This window comes from Schistocerca piceifrons, chromosome 6 (assembly GCF_021461385.2).
Source record: "Schistocerca piceifrons isolate TAMUIC-IGC-003096 chromosome 6, iqSchPice1.1, whole genome shotgun sequence".
NCBI lineage: Eukaryota > Metazoa > Arthropoda > Insecta > Orthoptera > Acrididae > Schistocerca > Schistocerca piceifrons.
In genome coordinates, this window is record NC_060143.1 from 346,253,100 (window position 1) to 346,278,103 (window position 25,004).

General features: G+C 45.3%; 1 pseudogene; it reads right to left on the reverse strand.

Annotated features, from left to right (window-relative positions):
• Window positions 1-1,324: 1,324 nt before the first annotated feature.
• LOC124803727 lies at window positions 1,325-1,442 on the reverse strand (annotated as a pseudogene).
• Between the last annotated feature and the right edge of the window lie 23,562 nt (window positions 1,443-25,004).

The following is a 25,004-nucleotide window of genomic DNA, read 5'->3' on the forward strand; positions in this document are numbered from 1 at the left end:
TTTCAGGCCGACCCTTGTAAACTTCTGAACGGCGTTCCGTGTCTGTTACTATGTAACTTCCCTGTTGTAGTATTTTGGTTAATGTGTGGACTTCAGCCGAGTTTTAGTATATCCTGAATTAATGTTCTTGTCTTTCCCTTAAGGCATAATATTGTTATTTTTTGTATGGGGCTTACTCCCGAATTTTACATGAAATCTTTTAAGGCTTTAAGCCGTTAAATTTCTGTGTTGATGTGTGGCCTTCAGCCGAGTTTAATATCTCTTAAACAGATGTTCCTAAGATTGTGTTGCTTTGCTATGGGGCCTTCAGCCGAATTTGCTTGAAAAGTTTTAAGATAAGGCCTTCTGTCGTTTGACTGAAACACTTCTTATTGCTTAAAATGCGGCCTCCAGCCGAGTTCCGTTTAAATAAAAGTGCTAAGGTCTTCAGCCTGTTTAGATTAAAGATTTAGAAAATATTTTGGGTCAAACCTCCAGAAGGTATCTTAATTTTTTACGTAGGCCTTGAGTCTTGCATTTTGAGTGTGGCCTTCAGCCGATCTAAAGTTAGTTAAAGAAGGTCGATTAAGGTTTTGAGTGTTTTGTATTCTTGTGTAATATGATGTGTGGACAAATAAAGTTTGTATGTTGGGTGCAACTGACAGCAACCTATTTTGGCCCCTTTCCACAACCTAAACCACTGTGGCCTGCTATATCAGGCATTTCAGTGGCTATTTCACTACTGATTTTAGTTCCTTCTACTGAATTTTTGGCAGTATCATTACCCAGTGTTACTTGGTGTTAAATGCAGCCACTTGTAGCCAGGTCACATCCTGGTTCACAGAAAAACTCTCACTCGAATCAACTGCAATCTACTCATCCGTGTACAAAATGTCAAATGACACCTCACAAGAGATTTCAGTGAGACGTGTGATAACGTGTTGTATTGCGAGAGGCGTCCAATAGGTAGTGTAACACATTTTTTTCTCAGCCAATTTCGGTTAAAAAGAATGTGGTATTTGCTGTCGGGACACCATGTAATATTCTCACTTTAGCCCCTATGATTTCATGAAGTTACGATAAGTTGCTGCTCTGTACGTAGCTTTCAAAATGGCGGCTGTAACCGAGGGCGTTCCAAGCAGAGCACTCCATCATCAGGCCACATGTGGCTCACCGGGACCATTCGACCGCCGTGTCATCCTCAGATGAGGATGCGGATAGGAGGGGCGCGTGGTCAGCACACAGCTCTTCCGGTCGTTATGATGGTTTTCTTTGACCGGAGCCGCTCCTATTCGATCGAGTAGCTCCTCAATTGGCATCATGAGGCTGAGTGCACCCCGAAAAATGGCAACAGCGCATGGAGGCCCGGATGGTCACCCATCCAAGTGCCGGTCACGCCAGATAGCGCTTAACTTCGGTGATCAGACGGGAACCGGTGTATCCACTGCGGCAAGGCCGTTGCCCTTCCAAGCAGAGAGCTTTCGTTATTTCCTTTTGACGGAAACCAAACTTCGCAAATATTTATAGGGACTTGCAGAATGTCTAGGGGGACCTGGCAGTAAACAAAAGCACGATGAGTCGTTGGGCGGGGCGGCTGTCATCATCGCAACAAGGTCGCCCGAACGAATCCGACCTCCTGCGTGCCGGCCGACCGCACACTGGTGTGACTCCTAATAATGCTGGAACTTACGGACACTCTGTTCAACTGGACGTCTGTGTTGATAGTGCTGACACTATCGTCCACCATTTGGGGTACTTAAAGCTCTGTACCCCCAGGATTCCTCCCTGCTTAACAGAAGACCAAAAAGAACAACGAACGAGCAGCTGTGCAGGATTACTTGATGGAGCTGATCGTGACAATTTTCTGTGAAATATCGTCTTAGACTGTGAAACACGGGTTCATAACTTCGAACCTGAACAAAACGGCAGTCCACGGAGTGGCGGCACACCACCTTTCCTTCGAAGAAAACTTCAAAGCCGCATAGTGATTAAAATTCTTATAGGTATTATTCCGCGTCATTGCTAAAAATTAACAACAATAATAAACTAAAACCGAAGTTTCGGCCGAATTGCAACGGCCTTCCTCAGGACACGACTGGTTATGCATGGGGATAGGTGCTTCTATTTATTACAGACTATCGATGCCTACGTCACTGTTGTAAAAATTTTAATTGGTCCTCTAATATGATTCGCTAGTCATGACGTAAGAGAAGATGGAAGGAAAGAGGCTATTCGTGGATGTCCATGTCGTCAACTATTGGTAACTGTCCGCCAATCAGCGTTCGACTTGTGGCCGGCAAGTTTTCCTCCTGGTGTGCGCGGAAGTGGAGTGACAGTTTCTCTACAGCTGTTTGTGCAGTTACGTCCGTGTCCCGTGTAGCTTCTGCCCCGGGACCGCTCGCGGCCCGTTGGACTGGGATGGCCGGCAGCCAGGATGCCGGGAGTTTGTGGCCATCTTCTCTGTTGATGTTGTCAGGCTGCTTAATAATTTCGGTCGCCTCCCGTATTTTGCGTTCTCGCATCCCCGATTCTTCCGCCAGTATTCGGGCTTCCTGGAACCTGATAGGTTGTCCACAGTCACGGTGGTGTTCCGCTATCGCCGATTTATTATGTTGTAATCGTACATAGCGTTCGTGTTCTGCTACTCGCAAGCTGACAGGACTCCCTGTTTCTCCGCACTCACACCGTAGTTTTTAAACACCTGCAGTGTTAAGATTGTTGACTACATCCTTAGTGGAACCTATCATTTCGTGGATCCCGTGACTGCTTCGTAAAATCCGTTTGAAACCTCGTCGGCGGAGGACGTTGCCTAGCCGTTCACTGACGCCTTTTACATAAGGTAAGTGTACCAGTGGAAGCTTCTCTTCTTTGCTTTCTTCTCGTGTTCTGCTCCCTTTGGTTTTAGCTACCTTTCTTATGATGTTACCATTATAGCCGTTGGCACGAAACGCGTGTTGTAGCTCCTTTAATTCTTCTTTGATGTTATTTTCATCCCTTAGCTGGTAGGCTCGGACAGTTAACGTATGCAGAATAGAATACTTTTGAGCTGCGAGGTGGTGGCTCTCCGCATGCAGGTACCGATTAGTGTGCGTTGGTTTACGGTACATTTTGTGTCCCAGTTTACTTTCGGCATCTCTGTATAGTTCCACATCCATAAATGACAAGGTACCATTGTTTTCAGTCTCATGTGTGAACTTTATATTTTTGTGCAGGGTATTTAAGTGCTGGAGGAAGTTTCCCAATTCCGCTTCACCGTGAGGCCAGATAACTAATGTGTCGTCCACATATCGTTGCCAACAACTGGGACTTAACGGAGCAGAAGCTAGGGCCGTTTGCTCAAAGTCTTCCATGAAGATGTCCGCAGCTACAGGGGAGAGCGGGGAACCCATTGCTACTCCATCTGACCGTAATATTTTCCCCGCCAGGTGAAGTACGTAGATGACAGGCATAAGCGCACCAGATCGCAGATATCTGGTGGGATCCGATCCGGTAGAATGTGCGTAGTCTCCTCAATAGGTACGTTAGTGAAAAGAGACTTGATGTCAAAACTGACCATAATGTGTGATGGCTTTATTCGTTGTTCCCTAATCAGTTGTATGAAGTGGGAAGAGTCTTTCACGTAGGAGTCAGTTTGTCCCACAAGACGGCGTAACTTAGGTGCCAGATGTTTCGCGAGCGGTCACGGGGCAGAAGCTACACGGGACACGGGCGTATCTGCACAAACAGCTGTAGAGAAACTGTCAGTCCACTTCCGCGCACACCAGGAGGAAAACTTGCCGACCAGAAGCCGAACGCTGATTGGCGGACAGCTACCAATCGTTGACGACATGGACAGTAACGAATAGCCGGCCGCGGTGGTCTAGCGGTTCTAGGCGCTCAGTCCGGAACCGCGCGACCGCTACGGTCGCAGGTTCGAATCCTGCCTCGGGCATGGATGTGTGTGACGTCCTTAGGTTAGTTAGGTTTAAGTAGTTCTAAGTTCTAGGGGACTGATGACCACAGATGTTAAGTCCCATAGTGCTCAGAGCCATTTGACAGTCACGAATAGCCTCTTTCCTTCCATCTTCTCTTACGTCATGACTAGCCAATCATATTAGAGCGCCAATTAAAAGTTTTACAACAGTGACGTCAGGCATAGATAGTCTGTAATAAATAAAAGCACCTATCCCCATGCAAGATCAGTCGTGCCCTGAGTAAGGCCGTTGGAATTCGGCCGAAACCTCGGTTTTAGTTTATTATTGTTGTTAGTTTTTAGCAATGACGCGACATAATACCAAGAAGAATATTAATCACTATGACACCGGCTGCGGAAGCCTACGTTCTTATATTCAAAGCCGCATATTCATCCGGTAAAGTCATGACGACGATCTTCCGGGACTCTGAAGGGGTTGTTCTGTTTGTTGTACTCCCTTATACTGTAACGATAAACTCTGGAGTGTATTGTGCTACCTTCAGGAAGCTGAAGAAACTACTTCAGCTTGTTCGTCGCCACAAAATGCAAACGAACTTCTCTTTCTCCATGACAACGCAAGGCGTAACACAAGTCTGCGCACACGAGGGGAGCTACGATACTTCACTGGACTTTTCTTCCTCGTTCATCCAACAGCCCGAATTTTGAGCCCTCTACTTTCATCTGTTTAGCCCAATGAAAGATGCACTCCGCGGGAAGCAGTACTTAGTGACTGGCAGTTTATTGATGCAGTAAGGCGTTAGCTCCGATTTCGACCAGTGTGGTCCATGCGGGCGTACAAGCCCTCTCACTAAGATGGCGTAAAGCCGTCGCATTGAACGGAGATTACGTCGAAAGTAGGGTTTTGTAGCAGTGCTAAATAATATGGTTTATTGGAATCCTGAATAAAAGCAAACGGCTTTCAGAAGAAAAGATGTGTTGCATTACTTATTGAATGGCCCTAGTGATTAAGCTGGTTCTGTTAGGAGAATCAGACGATAAGACGCTGTGTGTGTGTGTGTGTGTGTGTGTGTGTGTGTGTGTGTGCGTGTGTGCGAGGGGAGAGGTGAAGTGAGGTGTTACGGTTTCATACTTCCTCCTGCTCGTTTTCCCCCTCTACACCCCACCTCAATGTAATTTGCTATCATAATTACTTATAACTTACCACATATGAGTAAGTTGTAACTGTAATAACAAGAATGAGCAATTTCACTGAAAAGTTACATAGATGGCTAAGATTTTAATTGTAATAATAATAATAATAATATGTTTTTTGTTTGTCAGTTTTTACTAATATTTAGTAGCATCTGTGTAGAGACCAGACTGTGGCATGAGTCTAAGGACATGAAAGATTACCGGTAGTTGAGGGGAAAGTGCCGAATCTGCCGTCCCTCCCCCCCCCCCCCCCCATCACCATAAAAAATCCCGTAGAACTATCTTTCTGCAATGTTTCCTACGTAATTTTATAATTTTGTTTGGGTCTAATAAAAATTAAGACTTAATGAAAAACGTTACTTAACTGAACTGTTGGTGATAAATTTCGTTATAATATGATTTCCTGAATGGGAAGGAGCGCCTGGTCCCCAGCACGAAACCGCCCGGCGGACCTATGTCGAGGTCCGGTGAGTCGGCCAATCTGTGGATGGTTTTTAGGCGGTTTTCCATGTGCGAATGCGGCCTGGTTCCCCTTATTCCGCCTCAGCTACACTATGTCGGCGCAAACAAGTTCTCCACGTATGCGTACATCACCATTACTCTACGATGCAGACATAGGGGTTACACTGTTACACTCGTCTGGTGTGAGACGTCCCCGGAGGAGGGGGGGGGGGGGGGGGGGGAGGGCGGTGTCTACCGGGGGACCGAGGGCCAAACGGCACAATAACCCCTGAAAGAGTGGTTCGGTGAGGGGTGAAGTGGACTGCGGTAGTCGTCGTGGGGTTGTGGACCACTGCGGCTGAGGCGGGGACGGAGCCTCTCCTTCGTTACTAGACCACCGGTTAACATACAATACAATACAATGATTTATGATAAAGAACAGACTTATTTGTTACTCATAAATCATTAACAGTCCTCAGCCGCCAGAAATCAGCAAAACTCGCAAGTATTCTGTGGAACAGCGTATTTGGTTCAGCAGCTACTAACCTCTGAGATGCTGTAATTCCATAGCGAAATAGCGGCAAGAACTCCTTTTTTCAACGCCCGTTTCTTAAGCACCCTATTTTCCGTTACAGGGATAATGGAAGCTTACCCCTCTAGCGCTTTGTCTATGACAGATCATGGGTAGGACAGCTGTGGGAGGGACAGCTCTCTCGCATGCAGGGCCCTGGGGAAATGCGCCTGGCTCCATCCACTCGCTGAAGTAATTATTTTTATTTTGTTACTGTCGGACCAACTGATATAGATTACATGTTTTGCCTTCTCGCTATTACTATTATGAATCCCCCATCTAGAAGGCACTCTTAACTCTGTAACTATCTATGCCCTTAATCGGGCTGGTGGTTAATTGGATGCAGGTGGGATTTCTCTTGTCACAGATGAGCCCTGGGAGACTCCTCGCTTGTTCTGACCTGTGTACTGACCCGACCGATATCTTTTGGTTCTCCTCAAGTTATTTATCAGCTCTGGCATTTTGGGTACGACTTCATATGCGGCGGTAAGGAGAGATGGGTTACAGAATGGCGTGGCAACTGACGTCATAGGAAAGCTGGACAGGAGCAGAAATGATAAATAAACAAGTAATACTGTAAGGTGGCTATAATTCCACACCTAACAAGCACTCATCCACATACTTTGCCATGATCTACAACCACAATTGGGTATCATGTGACAGGTTATACATGGTATAGGTGAATATATAAAGTAGACTGACGTTGTCACGTATGCCTTGTAAATAATTGTTAAAGCTTATTGCATGAAAGGTGACGGGGTGTCTTTGTTATCAGAATGGCGCAATGAATGATTGCTTATACTAGTAGAGGTTGGAACGCCAGTGGAGATGAAACGACAGGCAGAACTCAAGCTCTGCGTGGAAGGCCCACACAGGTGTTGGTCCTGCTTAAAAACAGGAAGTAGCTAGACGGACGTCGTGGCATCTGAGCTCTGGAGCACAATAGGGTGACAGCCGGCAGCTATGGTAGGAGGACCGGAAGGATAACCGGGAACTCTGCAAATCTTGGACGCAGGTGAGAGGAACGAAGAAGCAGCACCTCAGAAACCACGCAGACTGGGTTATTTCCAAGGATTTTTACTCAGTAGCGTATCATCGTACGAGTATAGGTTTTTCCTCACAAACTTTCCGCGCTGGACGACAAAAGACTAAATTATGGTTCGTCGGCGTTCGGAAGAATCTGTAGAGAGGGAGAATATTCCGTGGTTTCGGGAATAAGACTCGTTTTCGGAATTACGAGGGTGGGGAGCCGAGCCTTACTGGGAAGCCAGCGGGGGAAGAGACGAGGAGGTCTTCCGTTGTGAGCGCCCGTGTGTGACGGTCGCTCGGTATCAGCTTTGTTGGTACAGACGAACTTGCTGTCTTTGCTCTCAGGAGAGTTTATAGTTAGAACAGTTAGGCAATGTACTGTTGTGAACCTATACGATTCTGGACTTCACCTACGGGTTGGAAGTCGTCGTTGAGTTCGCAGCATTCAGTAATTGAAAGCACTTCTTCTGCCTATACTTAAGTTGAGACATTATCTGACCTCCGTCCTTGTGGCTGGGAGTTCGCGTTTCTCGTCTGTAGAACCCAGAGAGGAGAAGAAAGTATTGGAGTATATTAGTCAGAGGACCGCTTTCTGCCGTCCTAGTGTTTGAAAGAGTTTATTTGTGGCTGGAGTTCTTCCATCGTCGCAGACGAGTACGGGAACCATCATTTCAACGCACCGAACGCAGTGCATATGGTGATATCCCAAATTGCTTCGGGTTATTAGAGCTATAAAGGTAAACAGTTGTGATCACGTTAGTTTATTTCCACTGAGGTTCCACACCACGGTAGAACATCTTTGAAAGTAATGCCTTCTAGTGTTTGGTACGTAGATGATGTAAGTCATTTCGCGTTAGTGATATTAGACTGCGCAGTCATAATAAGGGGCAGAGTTGGGCAGTTGGTTAATAATTTCGTTAGGAAATATAGACAATTGTACCTAAAGAGTTGATTTTACGCTATAATAAATATATATTGAACGACAACGTTTGTCATTTAGTAGTGTTAGTTGCCTTCATCGTTCATTTATGTTTAGATTGCAATTTGTATGTAAAAAAAGAGCATTAAGAGATCCTAAGATCTACTTCAGGGGTAGTCAAACAGGGCCAAATCATCATTTTAGCGTTTATTATTTTCCGTTGCGCACATTCGTTTTTACACCCGCTGGGCGAAATTTGGCATCAGTGGGTTATGGCAGCAGAAGACCGACACGAGCGCCTTTCAGTTGATAAGAGCTGGTGGTATGAGCCGTGGCTGGCTCATGCTATGTGTGGGATTAAACCTTTGTTGCTATTCTGTGTTTAGTCTTCCGCAGTTATCGCGATTATGCTGTTATCCTCTCTTTCCGTGGGTGGCAGCAGCGGTGTGTATCGATATCCGCACCTTGGACTATCTTTGGCCTGGCGCTTATAGTTTCCGGCTGGGCTGTGTGCGGGCAGTTGGTCGGTTGGCGTGGAGCAGCGAGGAAGTCTTCGCAGTACGTAGTTTGGCAAGGCCCGCTGGCGACCTCTATGCTGTGTCGAAGTGTGTGGTGCTGTTCCCGTTGCAACGAAGTTCGTGGCTCACCGATCCTGGACGTGAAAGTTGAGTTTTGACTTAATCTGCCAACAAGTCACAACTGTTCACATTGTGTCGTTTGTGAGTTCGTTGTCGGCTGTTGGGATATTCCCACGAGCAACAATGTGTGTTTTCAAGTTGGCATATTTTAGCCACCCTCCGGTGGAGTTTAACTGTACTTGGTTATTTGGATTGAAGTGCACCAGCGGAGTCTTCTGCCTTGTGGCCGTTAACATTTCGGTTACCTGCCCTGGCCATTGACATAAATTCAGGTAGTGTATTTTCCTCATCGTGTTGTCGCTGTCCAGCACGTTGTGTAGTTTGATAGCTTAATGTATAATTGCTTGTGGGCGCCAATACCTTCTCTGTTGTTCCATTGAACTCTCTGTTGTGTGCTGGTTGGGTGAAGCAGAGGTTAGCTTGTCGGTGGGTCCGTTGACTGTCTGTCGGTTGGCCGGCCGAAGTGGCCGAGCGGTTCTAGGCGCTACAGTCTGGAACTGAGCGACCGCTACGGTCGCAGGTTCGAATCCTGCCTCGGGCATGGGTGTGTGTGATGTCCTTAGGTTAGTTAGGTTTAAGTAGTTCCAAGTTCTAGGGGACTGATGACCTCAGAAGTTAAGTCCCATAGTGCTCAGAGCCATTTGAACCATTTTGTCTGTCGGTTGGGTTGTCTTCGGATCGACAGTGGTTGGACCGACTGCCTGTCTCGCCTAAGCGAGCGTTAGTGTTTGAATTCCAGGCCGACCCTCGGAACTTCTGAGCGCTCTTGGGTGTACTGCCTTTGTTTGTACTTGTTTGGCTTCTAGCCAATTTTTAGATTAATGTTGTTTTGCCCTTAAGGCCTCAGATGGTTTGGGCCTTCAACCTAATTAAGAACTGTTTTACGTAAAGCCTTTGGCATTTTTAAAATTAATGTTATTTAGTCTTAAGTGTTGGGCCTTGAGCCGATTTTGAATTTAAGTTGATTGCTCTTAAGGTGTCAGATTCTTTGTGCCTTCAGCCTAATTAACGAACTGTTTTAAGATAAGGCTTTGCTTTTAAATTTCTGATTTTGGTGGAGCCTTAAGTTATTGGCTTTCAGCCCTTTTTAAATTAAAGTGGTCTTGCCCTTAAAGCATGAGATTGTACGGCGCATTCAGCCGCTAATTAAGTTCCAAGACTAAAGCTGTGTTTTTTTTTTTAATTTTTTTTGCTCTTGTAATGTTTGATCAAATAAAAGGTTGTATGTTCGAGTGTAACTGACGGCCGCCTATTTTTGCCCCTTTCCACAACTTAAACTACCTGTCCTGTCCTGCAGGCTTAGCAGGGCGTTTCAGTAAGGTTCGAGTATGGCGCAGCACCCACGGAGCCACGGACCCAAGTCGTCAGGCACTGTACAAACTGGTGGTGGCTCCATGGTGATGTGGACTGTGTTTGCACTGATTGGACTGGTTCCTCTGGTCGAACTGAACCTATAATTGACTACAAAGTGCGTTCAAAAAGTTTTGCACAGTCGTCTCTAATTTTTTTACTTTTTGCAGGAGGAGAATGAAATTTTTTGTGAACATACTTGGAACATTTAGCTATACATTGAGCCTAATCAATGTAGCCTCCATCATCTGTGACGAAGGTGCCCCAACGTTCTTTCCATGATGTAAATGCACTTTGGTAAAATTCAGGGGATTGACTTTTATACCATCGCTTGACACAGGAAATAAGGTGTTCCTCACTATCAAATGTTTTACCTCGCAGGTGGGCCTTCAGACGACCATAGAGGTAAAAATCAGACGGAGGCAAGTTGGGACTGTATCCCTACAGGAGCAATTTTCCAACTCATTTGCCTGATTTTCTCCTGCGTCATAAGGTCTGTACGGGGTTTGGCATTGTCATGGTGTAGGCTGATGTACTGGCTCTGAATCTGTGGTCTGTTGGTCTTGATGGCACGTCACAGCTTGTCCAATGACAAATTGTAATGGTTCCGGTTAATTATGAAGACAGGTCACAAAAAGTCAATGAAAATGACACCACACTGATCCCAGAAGAATGAGGCCATCAACTTTCGGCCTGCTGTTGGTGAAAATCTTGGTTCCTTCTTCCGAGGGGAACACGGATGACGCCACTCCATGGATTGGAGTTTGCTCTCAGGTTCTGACAAAAACAACCATGTTTCATCCCGGGTAATGACGCCGTCAAAAAACTGTTCCCACTCTTCAGTAAAGGTCTTCATGAGACCCTCGCACACATTCTTCTTCGTGGTTTTCATTTCTCTTGTCAACAATCTAGGCACCCAACGTGCACAGAATTTTCTGTGCCCTTGTGACTGTACCAGTGATACCACACTACCCAATGATAAACGAATCATTTCAGCAAGCTGTCTTGTAGTTACACATCTGTCATTTTGGATGATGTGATCAATGGTCTCCTTATTCACATCACTCACTGCCGTCGATGGTCTACCGCATCGTGGATTGTACAGTAGAGAGAAATCACCTTCTTTAAACCTCTGCAACCACCGCTGGATACTGCTGCGATCCACTGTGTCCTCCCCATAAACAGGGAGCAACTTCCTGTGAATCGATGTGGCAGAGTCATCGCCGGTCTTTAAGAGGAATTCCATTACCGACCGTTGTCGCAATCTGACATCTACTTCACGGTCCACTATGGATCACCTGTAAGTAAAAGAAAATACTTTTATACGCCAACTAATAGCTAAATGTTCCGAGTATGTTCACAAAAACTTTCATTGTTCTCCTGCAAAAAATAAAAAAATTAGAGACGACTGTGCAAAACTTTTTGAACGTCCTTTTTAGAAATGGTTAAGTTCGGGTTCTTGGAGACCATTTGTAGCCCTGCATGTACTTCGTGTTCTCAAACAATAACGGAATTTTTTTGGACGACAATGCGCTGGGTACCGGGCAGATATTGGTTTGAAGAACATTCTGGAAGGTTTGAACGAATGATTAGGTCACGCAGGCCGCCCGACGTGAATCCCATCGAACATTGATGGGACATAACCGAGAAGTCAGAGTTTGTGCGCAACATCTAGCAGCAGCAACACTTTCGCAATTATGGACAGCTACAGAGGCAACATGGTTCAATATTTCTGCAAGAGACTTCCAGCGATTTTTCGAGTCCACACAACATCGACATGGTGCACTATGGCGGACAAATTAGCTCTGACACTAAATTAGCAGGATCTCATGACTTTTTCACCTCAGTGTAGAGCCACAGGCCGACGGAAAAGCTTCTTGCGGGCAGAAGATAAAGAGAACTCACACGCCTCTCCCAGTATTACTCAATCCATCTTCCTCTATTGTTTTTCTCGGCCAATTTTTGCACCCCCACTGTGCGGGCGCTCTTAGCAGAGGGCCTATGTCGGCATGCACTCGATATGGTCCTCAGGCAAGGTTGTAGCCCATCCTCCATGCTTTCCTCCTCAGTTTTCGTACTGAACTAGTAGATGAAACAAGGGTAAATTTCGAAAGGAAATTAAAGTTAAAGGAGAAAATAAAACTTTTGACGTTTGCAGATGACAGTTTTGTCATAGTCGATAAAGGACTAGGAATAGTGTCTTAAAAAGAAGTCATGGGATGAACATCAACTGAAATAAAGCAAGGGTAGTGGAAAGTAGTGGAATTGAATCAGGCAGTGCTGTGGGAACAAGATTAGGAAATGAGACACTAAAGTTAGCAGATATGCTTTGCTATTTGGGAGCAAAGTAAGCGACGAGGGCCGAAGCAGAGAGGACACAAACTGCAGACTGGCAGAAACAAGAAAAGAATTTCTGAGGAGGAGAAATTTGTGGGCGATTATGATGCAGGATGGAAGTCAGCGGAGAGCTGAGACGGGATAATAGGCTGGCGACGGCCTACAGAATTGTCAAAATCAACACTTAACTTCACTTGTACTCTGGTGCTACATCTGTACGAAACAGAGTCCACGTCCCCACTCCACGTGCAGCGGGCCTGGTGATCTGCGAGACAATAACTAGCGCCCAGCCAGCTGACTGCAGTATGCGCACACAGCTTTGCTCACACCTGTAGTCAGTGTGTGGCAGTTGACGCAATAGCGTTAGACGAGTCACAAACAACTTGCATCAGCAGCGCGCAAGGACGGCTGGGAATCTTTCTTCGTTAGCCACCTCTGCAAGAATGACTGCTTCCCAGCGTCCACTGGCGGGCAGCGCGGCAGCACTCAGTCCGCGACGTCGGCAGGCGGCTGCTGTGCTTGGCATATGACCTGCTGCCCCCTGGGCGGTAGTCCAGCTTGCTGGTGGACTGAGCCTGGTATGGACTGTGGCAGTACTGTGGCACTAAGTCTGGAAGTGGACCTACTGCGGGAAGCTGGTACCGCGATGGAAACCTGAAATCATAACTGCTGCTGGTGGTTCCATGTGGCCTAGTAATCTGGCATAGCCTCAAGTGCTGGTAGACCTGCGGCGGTACCAATGAAACTGCTACCACAGCTATTTATACAAGGTAGCAGCGCACATGTTATGCTTCTATTCACATTCTCGGCAACACCACTGAAACCCCTTGGTGGAGAAGTCCCTTTGCCCGTACTGCAAGAACCGTGTGTTAGTGCTGCGCTGGAGCTTTCACCGAGTAAGCATGGCCTATCCGCAGTAATTCAACAGCTCTGTTGCTATAACCGGAATGACAACACTTTGTGCTCGCCAGCTACCAGCAGCTGCCACAGTAATTCACTACATATTACCATGGATTTGCCCATAAAATGGTTACGGCATTACAGTGTGAAATATAACTTTTAATTGGAAGCTTTTTCTGAAAGTGTTTGGTATGTAGCTTTGTACAGAAGTGAAACGCGGCCGATAAATAGTTCTGAAAAGAAGGGAGTACACGTTTTTGAAATATGATGTTACATGAGATAGGCAACCCTTAGAGGAATGTCCAAGAAAGCAGAGAGTGTTCAGCCTCTGTGTGGAACGTGTTTTAAGCTCACGGAAATGGTCTACCCATATTAGTTTTTTGCCATGGAAGATAAATGAGACTATGCCAGCACCTTAGCTAATTGATTTCCAAGCAGAGGTTTGGGTCTGAACGAACCGTAGTGAAATGACAAAAATACATAGTAGGGAAAATTGAAAGCCATGGTATGGAGCACAAGGAATGGGCCTCCTTATGGTTCCTTGCTCATCTAAAATCACAGACCTACACTGATCTACCAGAACATTACGACCATTGACCTACTATTGATATAAACACGACCACCCGATAGCAGCACCACCTGGCGAGGAATGCATGTAGTATCAGTGAGCGCGCTGTCCGTGTGTAGAATGAGGAACCTGCGATATCGGTCTGAGTTTGACGGAGGGCAGATTGTGATCACCTGGAGACTCGGCACGAGCATTTCGGAAGCTACACGACTTTTCCGGTGTTCGAGGACTGTCGTGGCGAATGTCTTCAGCACGTGGCGAAACCAAGGTGAAATCACACCCAAAGGTCGTGGAACCGGGCGGTCACCCCTCATTACAGATGTCGGACACCGTAGGCTGGGCAGGCTGGTAAAACAGGAAAGGCGCCGAACTGTGGCTGAACTAAGATCAGGCTTTACTGCTGGGCAGAGTGCAAGTGTGTTCGAACACGCAGTGCACCAAACATTCCTAACGATGGGCCTCCGCAGTCGACGGCCCATGCATGTGCCAATGTTAACACCACGACATCGGCAACTACAACTGAAATGGGCACTGGACGTTGGCGCAGTGGCAGAGGGTTGCATGGACTGATGAACCGCCGGCCGCGGTGGCCGTGCGGTTCTGGGCGCTTCAGTCCGGAACCGCGGGACTGCTACGGTCGCAGGTTCGAATCCTGCCTCGGGCATGGATGTGTGTGATGTCCTTAGGTTAGTTAGGTTTAAGTGGTTCTAAGTTCTAGGGGACTGATGACCTAAGATGTTAAGACCCATAGTGCTCAGAGCTATTTGAACCATTTTTGACTGATGAACGCCGATACCTTCATCATGCCGATCGAAGGGCGGGAATCGGTCGTCTTCCAAAGGAACAGCTCCTTACACTTGTACTGCGGGACAGAAACAACCTGGCGGCGACTCCATTATGCTCTGGGCAACATTCACGTGAGCATCCATGGATCAAGTGGAGCTCCTGCAAGGTACCACGATGGCCAAGGGGTATTGCACACTGGTTGCAGACCACGTACGCCCCTTCATGAAATGTTTTCCGACAAAGGTGGCAATTTTCAGCAAGATAATGCTCCATGTCACAAAGCCAGAAGTGTGGTGGAGTGGTTCGAGGAACGCAGTGGCGAGTTCCACTTGATGCGTTGGTCCCCCAACTCACCAGATCTGAACCCGATCGAAGGCATCTGGGATGTGATCGGACGTGGCGTCAGAGTTCATCGCCTCTCCCCGGAATTTACGGGAGTTAGGTAACTTGTGTGTGCAGATATGGTACCAACTCCCTCCAGCGACCTACGACGCCTTATTGCTTCCCTGCCATGACGCGTCGCCGCTGTTATCCGAGCCGAAGGTGGACATACCGGCTATTACGTAGCTGGTCATAATGTTGTGGCTGACCCATGTAAATGCAAATGCAAAAGTCTTTAATATAAAGAGCAGGAGGCAACAACTCCTTTGTCGGCTGTGATGAAAGAGGAACACTCAGTAATGAGCCCCGAATGATGCCGTCCTCAATGACTTTAAAGAAGGTAATAGGTGTACCACCCCTTACCCAAAACAATCGTCATGACAATGTGAGTAAAAATCAGTATGCATGTTCAGTTTTAACTCCACTTCACATGTGAGGTATGTAGTGATTTCCTGTGATGAAAATAGTATTGGGGATGAAGTTACCAATTCCAAAAGTCTACGGTTCAAATGGCTCTGAGCACTATGGCACTTAACAACTAAGGTCATCAGTCCCCTAGAACTTAGAACTACTTAAACCTAACTAACCTAAGGACACCACACACATCCAAGCCCGAGGCAGGATTCGAACCTGCGACCGCAGCGGTCGCGTGGTTCCAGACTGGAGCGCCTAGAACCGCTCGCCCACCCCGGCCGGCAAAAGTCTATGCAAGTAATAAAAGTGGTGTTATTTTTTTAAGTGTTTGTATCGCTCACTGTCTATAAGATATCGAAAAATGTAAATGCTGAGAACTGGTAAATCGGTGTAATGAACTTTTTCCATAGATCATGTACTTTTTCGTTGCTGTGAACTTCCGACTGAACAAAACAGTGCTTATCATTCTCTAACTTCCCCTGAATCCCAAGCTGCCTGAATTCACATACACATTAATCGAATATTATATGACAAAGAAACTGTCCAATGGAATCTTGAACTTTTGTGGTCCTGTCCTCCTCAGTTGCGCATAATACTACGGTATATTGATAAGTTTCACTTATGGACCATCTGACAGCAACTGAATAAAACACAATTTTAGTGCCATACGCGTTTCGCCTTTATTTTCTGCAGGGCATCATCAGTGGCCTGGAATATGTACATATGTTAGCTATTTTATTTACATTTTTGTCACTGTGCCTATAGGTTATAAACAGTTCTGGTGGTTGGTATTTCCTATTAAGTAGTAATGTTTTGAACTGTACTTACAGGTTGCATAGACAGCTTCTTACATATTACGCTCCTGTTGCATTTTTGGTGTTGTTCTTCTTCCTATGAGCGCCAGTTTGCGGTTTTTTCCACATTCCACAGCACTATGCACTGAACGCTTGTTTTAATGCAATGTTTTGGTTTCTGTTGCCGACTGTCAAATGTTTTTGTCAAAGATCGAATATTACTGCCAAACTTATGAGTGTAACTATTGAAGTATCTGTGGTCTGTTTGTGTATGCATTTGTGTGTGCGTTTGCGTATGTGTGTGTGTGTGTGTGTGTGTGTGTGTGTGTGTGTGTGTGTTTTTTGGTGTGGTATTAATTTAATTTCATTTAATTTTATTGTATTTAGTTATTTATTTTTGTCCTGTGTATTTGTGTGTGTGTGTGTGTTTTGGTGTGATATGTATTTATTTGTGGTGTGTGTGTGTGTGTGTGTGTCTGTCTGTATTTTGGTTTTATGTATTTTTTTTTTTTTTTTTGTGGGGCTGTGTGTGTGTGTGTGTGTGTGTGTGTGTGTGTGTGTGTGTGTGTGTATGTGTCTGTCTGTCTGCATTTTGGTGTTATATATATATTTTATGTTATCATTTCCTTTATTAAGTGTAGTAGGGAGCCTGTGCTGATGTGTGTTTGTTCATTTATCACATGTTTGTTTTCTGCTATGGCTTTCTGGATGTGGAAGTTTTCTTGCATTTGTATAAGATGTTTGTCATGGTTGCTTATTCTCATTATTTTCATTTCTTGTTCCATGTTTGTAGGATGATGGTTGTAGTGTTTTAAATGCTCTGCAAATGTGGAATGGTTTGTTTCATACTTCCAACATCTGATATGTTCTTTGTATCTTGTTTCAAAATTCCTGCATGTCATGCCTATGTATACTGCATCACAACTTTGACATTCAAGTTTATATATTCCTGATTGTTGTAATTTGCCCCTCTTGGTAGCTGGCTGGCTTAGGTGTGATTGAAGGGTTTGCCCAGGCTTATATGCTATTTTGAAGCCCTGTCTCTTTAGGATGTTTGCAACTCTGTGTGTTAGTTTATGTGTGTAGGTCATTAGGACATTACAATTAAAAAAGAAAATGGAAAACATACATTTAACATCTTTAGAAAACCAACAGCCACGGACACAATAATACATTCCACATCCAACCACCCCCAAAGCCAGAAACTTGCAGCACTAAGACACATGTTACATAGATTAAACAGAATCCCACTCAGCAAGAGAAACTATGAACAAGAAATGAACACGATCATACAAATAGCTAGGAACAACGGGTATGACACACATGTGGTACACAGGCTCAATCAAAAAATAAAAACACAAATAAAAAACAAACAAAATATTTCCACAATACAAAAGAACTCACAAGCTGAAAACTTACAAACACACTGAACAAACACACACAATGACAACACCACACAGAAAAGAACCAGATGGTACAACCATCATCCTACAAACATGGAACAAGAAATGAAAATAATGAGAATAAGCAACCATGACAAATATCTTATACAAATGCAAGAAAACTTCCACATCCAGAAAGCCATAGCAGAAAACAAACATGTGATAAATGAACAAACACACATCAGCACAGACTCCCTACTACACTTAATAAAGGAAATGATAACATAAAATATATATATATTAACACCAAAATACAGACAGACAGACACACACACACGCACACACACACACACACACACACACACACACAGCCCCACCCAAAAAAAAAAATACATGAAACCAAAATACAGACAGACACACACACACACAGCACAAAAAAATACATATCACACCAAAACACACACACACACATAAATACACAGGACAAAAACAAAAATAAATACCTAAATAAAATAAAATTAAATGAAATTAAATTAATACCACACCAAAACACACACACACACACACACACACACACACACACACACACACACACACACACACACACACATACACAAACGCACACACAAATGCATACACAAACAGACCACAGATACTTCAATAGTTACACTCATAAGTTTGGCAGTAATATTCGATCTTTGGCAAAAACATTTGACAGTCGGCAACAGAAACCAAAACATTGCATTAAAACAAGCGTTCAGTGCATAGTGCTGTGGAATGTGGAAAAAACAGCAAACTGGCGCTCATAGGAAGAAGAACAACACCAAAAATGCAACAGGAGCGTAATATGTAAGAAACTGTCTATGCAACCTGTAAGTACAGTTCAAAACATTACTACTTAATAGGAAATACCAACCACCAGAACTGTTTATAACCTATAGGCACAGTAACAAAAATGTAAATAAAATAGCTAACATATGTACATATTCCAGGCCACTGATGATGCCTTGCAGAAAATAAAGGCGAAACGCGTTTGGCACTAAAATTGTGTTTTATTCAGTTGCTGTCAGACGGTCCATAAGTGAAACTTATCAATATACCGTAGTGTCCAATGGAAATTTAACTATGTGACTTCAGATCGACTGAGGAGCGAATGAACTTTTTCTAAATCCTATCCAGTATCTTCCTCTTACAGGGTAAATGAGGTTAATGACCACCGAATGTGGGACGGCGTGCTGGTGTGCACATTGAGGAAACGTTTAACGAGCTATGTTGACACCAAATTGACATTTATTTACGATCTGGAGCATGTTCTTCAACTTCAGAAAATACACTCCTGGAAATGGAAAAAAGAACACATTGACACCGGTGTGTCAGACCCACCATACTTGCTCCGGACACTGCGAGAGGGCTGTACAAGCAATGATCACACGCACGGCACAGCGGACACACCAGGAACCGCGGTGTTGGCCGTCGAATGGCGCTAGCTGCGCAGCATTTGTGCACCGCCGCCGTCAGTGTCAGCCAGTTTGCCGTGGCATACGGAGCTCCATCGCAGTCTTTAACACTGGTAGCATGCCGCGACAGCGTGGACGTGAACCGTATGTGCAGTTGACGGACTTTGAGCGAGGGCGTATAGTGGGCATGCGGGAGGCCGGGTGGACGTACCGCCGAATTGCTCAACACGTGGGGCGTGAGGTCTCCACAGTACATCGATGTTGTCGCCAGTGGTCGGCGGCAGGTGCACGTGCCCGTCGACCTGGGACCGGACCGCAGCGACGCACGGATGCACGCCAAGACCGTAGGATCCTACGCAGTGCCGTAGGGGACCGCACCGCCACTTCCCAGCAAATTAGGGACACTGTTGCTCCTGGGGTATCGGCAGGACCATTCGCAACCGTCTCCATGAAGCTGGGCTACGGTCCCGCACACCGTTAGGCCGTCTTCCGCTCACGCCCCAACATCGTGCAGCCCGCCTCCAGTGGTGTCGCGACAGGCGTGAATGGAGGGACGAATGGGGACGTGTCGTCTTCAGCGATGAGAGTCGCTTCTGCCTTGGTGCCAATGATGGTCGTATGCGTGTTTGACGCCGTGCAGGTGAGCGCCACAATCAGGACTGCATACGACCGAGGCACACAGGGCCAACACCCGGCATCACGGTGTGGGGAGCGATCTCCTACACTGGCCGTACACCACTGGTGATCGTCGAGGGGACACTGAATAGTGCACGGTACATCCAAACCGTCATCGAACCCATCGTTCTACCATTCCTAGACCGGCAAGAGACTTGCTGTTCCAACAGGACAATGCACGTCCGCATGTATCCCGTGCCACCCAACGTGCTCTAGAAGGTGTAAGTCAACTACCCTGGCCAGCAAGCTCTCCGGATCTGTCCCCCATTGAGCATGTTTGGGACTGGATGAAGCGTCGTCTCACGCGGCCTGCACGTCCAGCACGAACGCTGGTCCAACTGAGGCGCCAGGTGGAAATGGCATGGCAAGCCGTTCCACAGGACTACATCCAGCATCTCTACGATCGTCTCCATGGGAGAATAGCAGCCTGCATTGCTGCGAAAGGTGGATATACACTGTACTAGTGCCGACATTGTGCATGCTCTGTTGCCTGTGTCTATGTGCCTGTGGTTCTGTCAGTGTGATCATGTGATGTATCTGACCCCAGGAATGTGTCAATAAAGTTTCCCCTTCCTGGGACAATGAATTCACGGTGTTCTTATTTCAATTTCCAGGAGTGTATTTCACCCACAAAACATCCAAACATTACGGTTCGGTAAGGGGAAATTTTTTGTCGTTATGTTAATCATCATTATTCGGCGAGTACTCGGGCGAGTAAGGAACGCAGGATGGTCGCTCATGTGTTCACATACAAAGATTGAAACATTCACAGAATAACCAAAGGCAAGATCCAACATTTTCTACTAAAGCTTGAATCGTCAATACTGGCTTCTGGGTCGCAGCGAAAAGCACGAAACTTAATCGGGTCACGATACATGAAGTGAATCTTGGCGGATAAAGAACAAAGTCAGACTCACGCGAATCTAACTGATACCAAAGTTATCACTTTCGAGAACCCTATAATGCTTCGGACAAGTGATTTTTACAATTATAGAAAACTCCTGAGGCGAAAAAATTGAGCTATCTCCCATCCAAGATCAGTTTCCAAGTGCGCACAGAAGCGGCACGTCATACTCTCTAGAGATCAGCACAGCGACTCCCCACTCTCCAAAAAATCCAATCTGTCTCGCCTCCGTGCTCAGAGACACAAAAAAAAACCTTGGCTAACTGACCAATCGACAAGATGAATTTTTCAGTGCTAGATGTGTCCCCTCCAACCAGAAAGTAGGAGAAACAACACCTGGTTCCTTCGCTCAAAATTTTCCATCGGTCCAAAGTCTAAAATTTGAACAAGCGCTTGTCTTTCACATGGTTCTCAGGGAACAAATGGCGAGGCCGTGAGTTAAGAAAGACCGGGCTGACATACATCCTGCCATACTGCTGCCCGAAGACACCTTTTAAAAATTATTACTCAACGGTCATTCCCAGGCCTGCTACAAAGCTGAACCAAAACAGTCTACCTGAATTTAACAATGTACGTGCCTTTCCAATTACATCCCATTCATAAAACTTCAATCATCCATGTGCGGAGAGATGGTTACAGGTGCATGGTGTGCTGAATATCTAACATATTAAAAATGAAAATAAAAATCAGTCAATGTGAATCCCAGTGTGATCTTCCTCCCTGGCAAGGTAAAAATATGAGAAAACACAGTCAGAGAAAAAATACTCTGCAGAACATGAAAAATCTACAAAAGTCCATGAATGAATGATTAACTGCCGCCTTTAAATGTATAGGGAGTAGAGCTGCACTCTACCAAGCCTAATGTTCTGTAGTTTTGATACGTTACATAAATGACGTGGTAAATGGTACGGTTACCAGTAGTAGTGGTAGCATCGGTAGGAAAGAAACGTAGATGAATGTGTGAGAGAGGAACTGGCAGCCGATTGTGCCAATCGTATAGCCGCAGCTACTGGCGCGAATTATGCCAGTACTACACTACTGGCCATTAAAATTCCTACACCACGAAGATGACGTGCTACAGACGCGAAATTTAACCGACAGGAAGAAGATGCTGTGATACGCAAATGATTAGCTTTTCAGAGCATTCACACAAGGTTGGCGCCGGTGGCGACACCTACAACGTGCTGACATGAGGAAAGTCTCCAATAGATTTCTGCCTGGTGAATCGTTGTTGTGATGCCTCGTATAAGGAGGATAAATGCGTACCATCACGTTTCCGACTTTGATAAAGGTCGGATTGTAGCCTACAGCGATTAGGTTTATCGAATCGCGACACTGCTGCTCGCGTTGGTCGAGATCCAATGACTGTTAGCAGAATATGGAATCTGTGGGTTGAGGAGGGTAATACGGAACGCCGTGCTGGATCCCAACGGCCTCGTATCACTAGCAGTCGAGATGACAGGCATCTTATCCGCATGGCTGTAACGGATCGTGCAGCCACGTCTCGATATCTGAGTCAAGACAACGACCATCTGCTCGAACAGTTCGACGACGTTTGCAGCAGCATGAACTATCAGCTCGGAGACCATGGCTGCAGTTACCCTTGACACTGCATCACAGACAGGAGCGCCTGCGATGGTTTACTCAACGACGAACCTGGATGCACGAATGGCAAAACGTCATTTTTTCGGATGAATCCGGGTTCTGTTTACAGCATCATAATGGTCGAATCCGTCTTTGGAGACATTGCGGTGAACGCACATTGGAAGCGTGTATTCGTCATCGCCATCCTGGCATGTCACCCGGTGTGACGGTATGGGGTGCCACTGGTTACACGTCTCGGTCACCTCTTGTTCGCATTGACTGCACTTTGAACAGTGGACGTTACATTTGAGATGTGTTACGACCCGTGGCTCTAATCATCAAAAAATTGTTCAAATGTGTGTGAAATCTTATGGAACTGCCAAGGTCACCACTCCCTAAGCTTACACACTACTTAACCTAAATTATCCTAAGGACAAACACACACACCCATGCCCGAGGGAGGACTCGAACCTCCGCCGAGACCAGCCGCACAGTCCATGACTGCAGCGCCTCAGACCGCTCGACTAAGCCCGCGCGGCGCTCTACCCTTCATTCGATCCATGCGAAACCCTACGTTTCAGCAGGATAAAGCACGACCGCATGTTGCCAGTCCTGTACGGGAATTTCTGGGTACAGGAAATGTTCGACTGCTGCCCTGGGCAGCACATTCTCCAGATCTCTCACCAATTGAAAACGTCTGGTCAATGGTGGCCGAGCAACTGGCTCGTCACAATACGCCAGTCACTACTCTTGATGAACTGTAGTATCGTGTTGAAGCTGCATGGGCAGCTGTAGCTGTACACGCCATCCAAGCTCTGTTTGACTCAATGCCCAGGCGTATCAAGGCCGTTATTATGGCCAGAGGTGGTTGTTCTGGGTACTGATTTCTCAGGATCTATGCACCCAAATTGGGTGAAAGTGTAATCACATGTCAGTTCTAGTATAATATATTTGTCCAATGAATACCCGTTTATCACCTGCATTTCTTCTTGGCGTAGCAATTTTAATGGCCGCTAGTGTATTAAAAATGAAAATAAAAATGAGTCAATCTGATTCCCAGCTTTATCTTCCTCCCTGGCAAGGTAAAAATATGAGAAAACACAGTCAGAGAATAAATACCCTGCAGGACATGAAAAAACTACAAAATTCCATGAAAGATGGATTTACTGCCGCCTTTCACTGTGGAGGAAGTAAAGGTGCGCTCTACCAAGCCTACTGTTCTGTAGTTTTGGTACGTTACATAAATGACGTGGTAAATGGTACGGTTACCAGTAGTAATGGTAGCATCGGTAGGAAAGAAACGTAGATGAATGTGTGAGAGAGGAACTGGCAGCCGATTGTGCCAATCGTATAGCGGCGGCTGCTGGCGCGAATTATGCCGGTACTAAATCAATTGCTAAGTCCAACACCACTTGATAAATAAATCAAATTACTGCAAAAAGAACATGTAGACTTACCAAAACTTGCATATAATACAAAGGAAAAGTGAGTAAGCAAGCAAGAATAAATCTTCTTCTTTGATTGTTTTGCACATAATTAGAGACGCACGTTATTCACCGTTAGTCCATTGCGTGTTATATATATATATATATATAAAATATAAATTTTATAAGTAATAAAAATTAGCTGCTCACACAACTTCTGCCCTTTTATATAATCAAAGCTTAATTGCTTTGATATATGTAAGTAACATGTAGACTTATGGTAAGTCTACATGTTCTTTTTGCAGCAATTTGATTTATTTATCGAGTGGTGTTGGACTTAGCAATTGATGAAGTACCGGCATAATTCGCACCAACAGCCGCCGCTATACGATTGACACAATCGGCTGCCAGTTCCTCTCTCACACATTCATCTACGTTTCTTTCCTACCGATGCTACCACTACTACTGGTAACCGTACCATTTACCACGTCATTTATGTAACGTACCAAAACTACCGAACAGTAGGCTTGGTAGAGCGCAACTCTACTGTGCAAGCACAGTTTACATGCCCAAACGTAAAAACATCTATGTAATTGTTGCTGTTATTTTGCACTCAATAGTACATTCTTCATCACGATCAAAGGCAAAAGTTTCCTGTTACTATTGGTAAGTGCGAAAGTTGTTCAGCAAGCTACTTGGTAATTCTGTATTTTTTTAATTTTTATTAGAACATTTCGCTGTTTCACGTAACAAGTCAACAATTTCCGAATAAAACCTGAGTTAAAAATCGACAGTTTCGAGTTTGCTACAAATACTGTTTATTTTTAAGTAACGGACGGGAGGATAACTACAGTATGTAGAACAAAAATGTTCTGTAGGTTAGGCGGCACTTTACATAACCTCACTTAGTTTCTAGACGAAGGGTGTCCAACCGGCGGCCCACTGCTCGCGTGCGGCCCACAGCAAATATCAGAGCGGCCAAAGAAATGAGCATCTGTCACATGACCAGGAAAAAAATTCCATGGAATCCTGTTTATGTAAAGCTACGACAAACTGAAACATAATCCTGAAGACGGGATGAAATACGCAGCCACTCTTTTTGATTTGTTGTAGGATTTTCGAAAAAAAATAATATTTTTTTGTATATATGCGAAATCTTTCATAAATAGTGTAGATCCGTTTTCAAATGGAATGCATAGACCTGCAATGTGACATCAAGTTAAAAGAAAAATTTTGTCATGACTTTCACAAAACATACCTGCTCAGAGACAAATATCCACTGCTACACAGTCACGCATTACATATTCAGTCTCTGTTTGGAAGCACGTACGTTTGTGGACAGTATTTTCAAGAGTAATGCACATAAA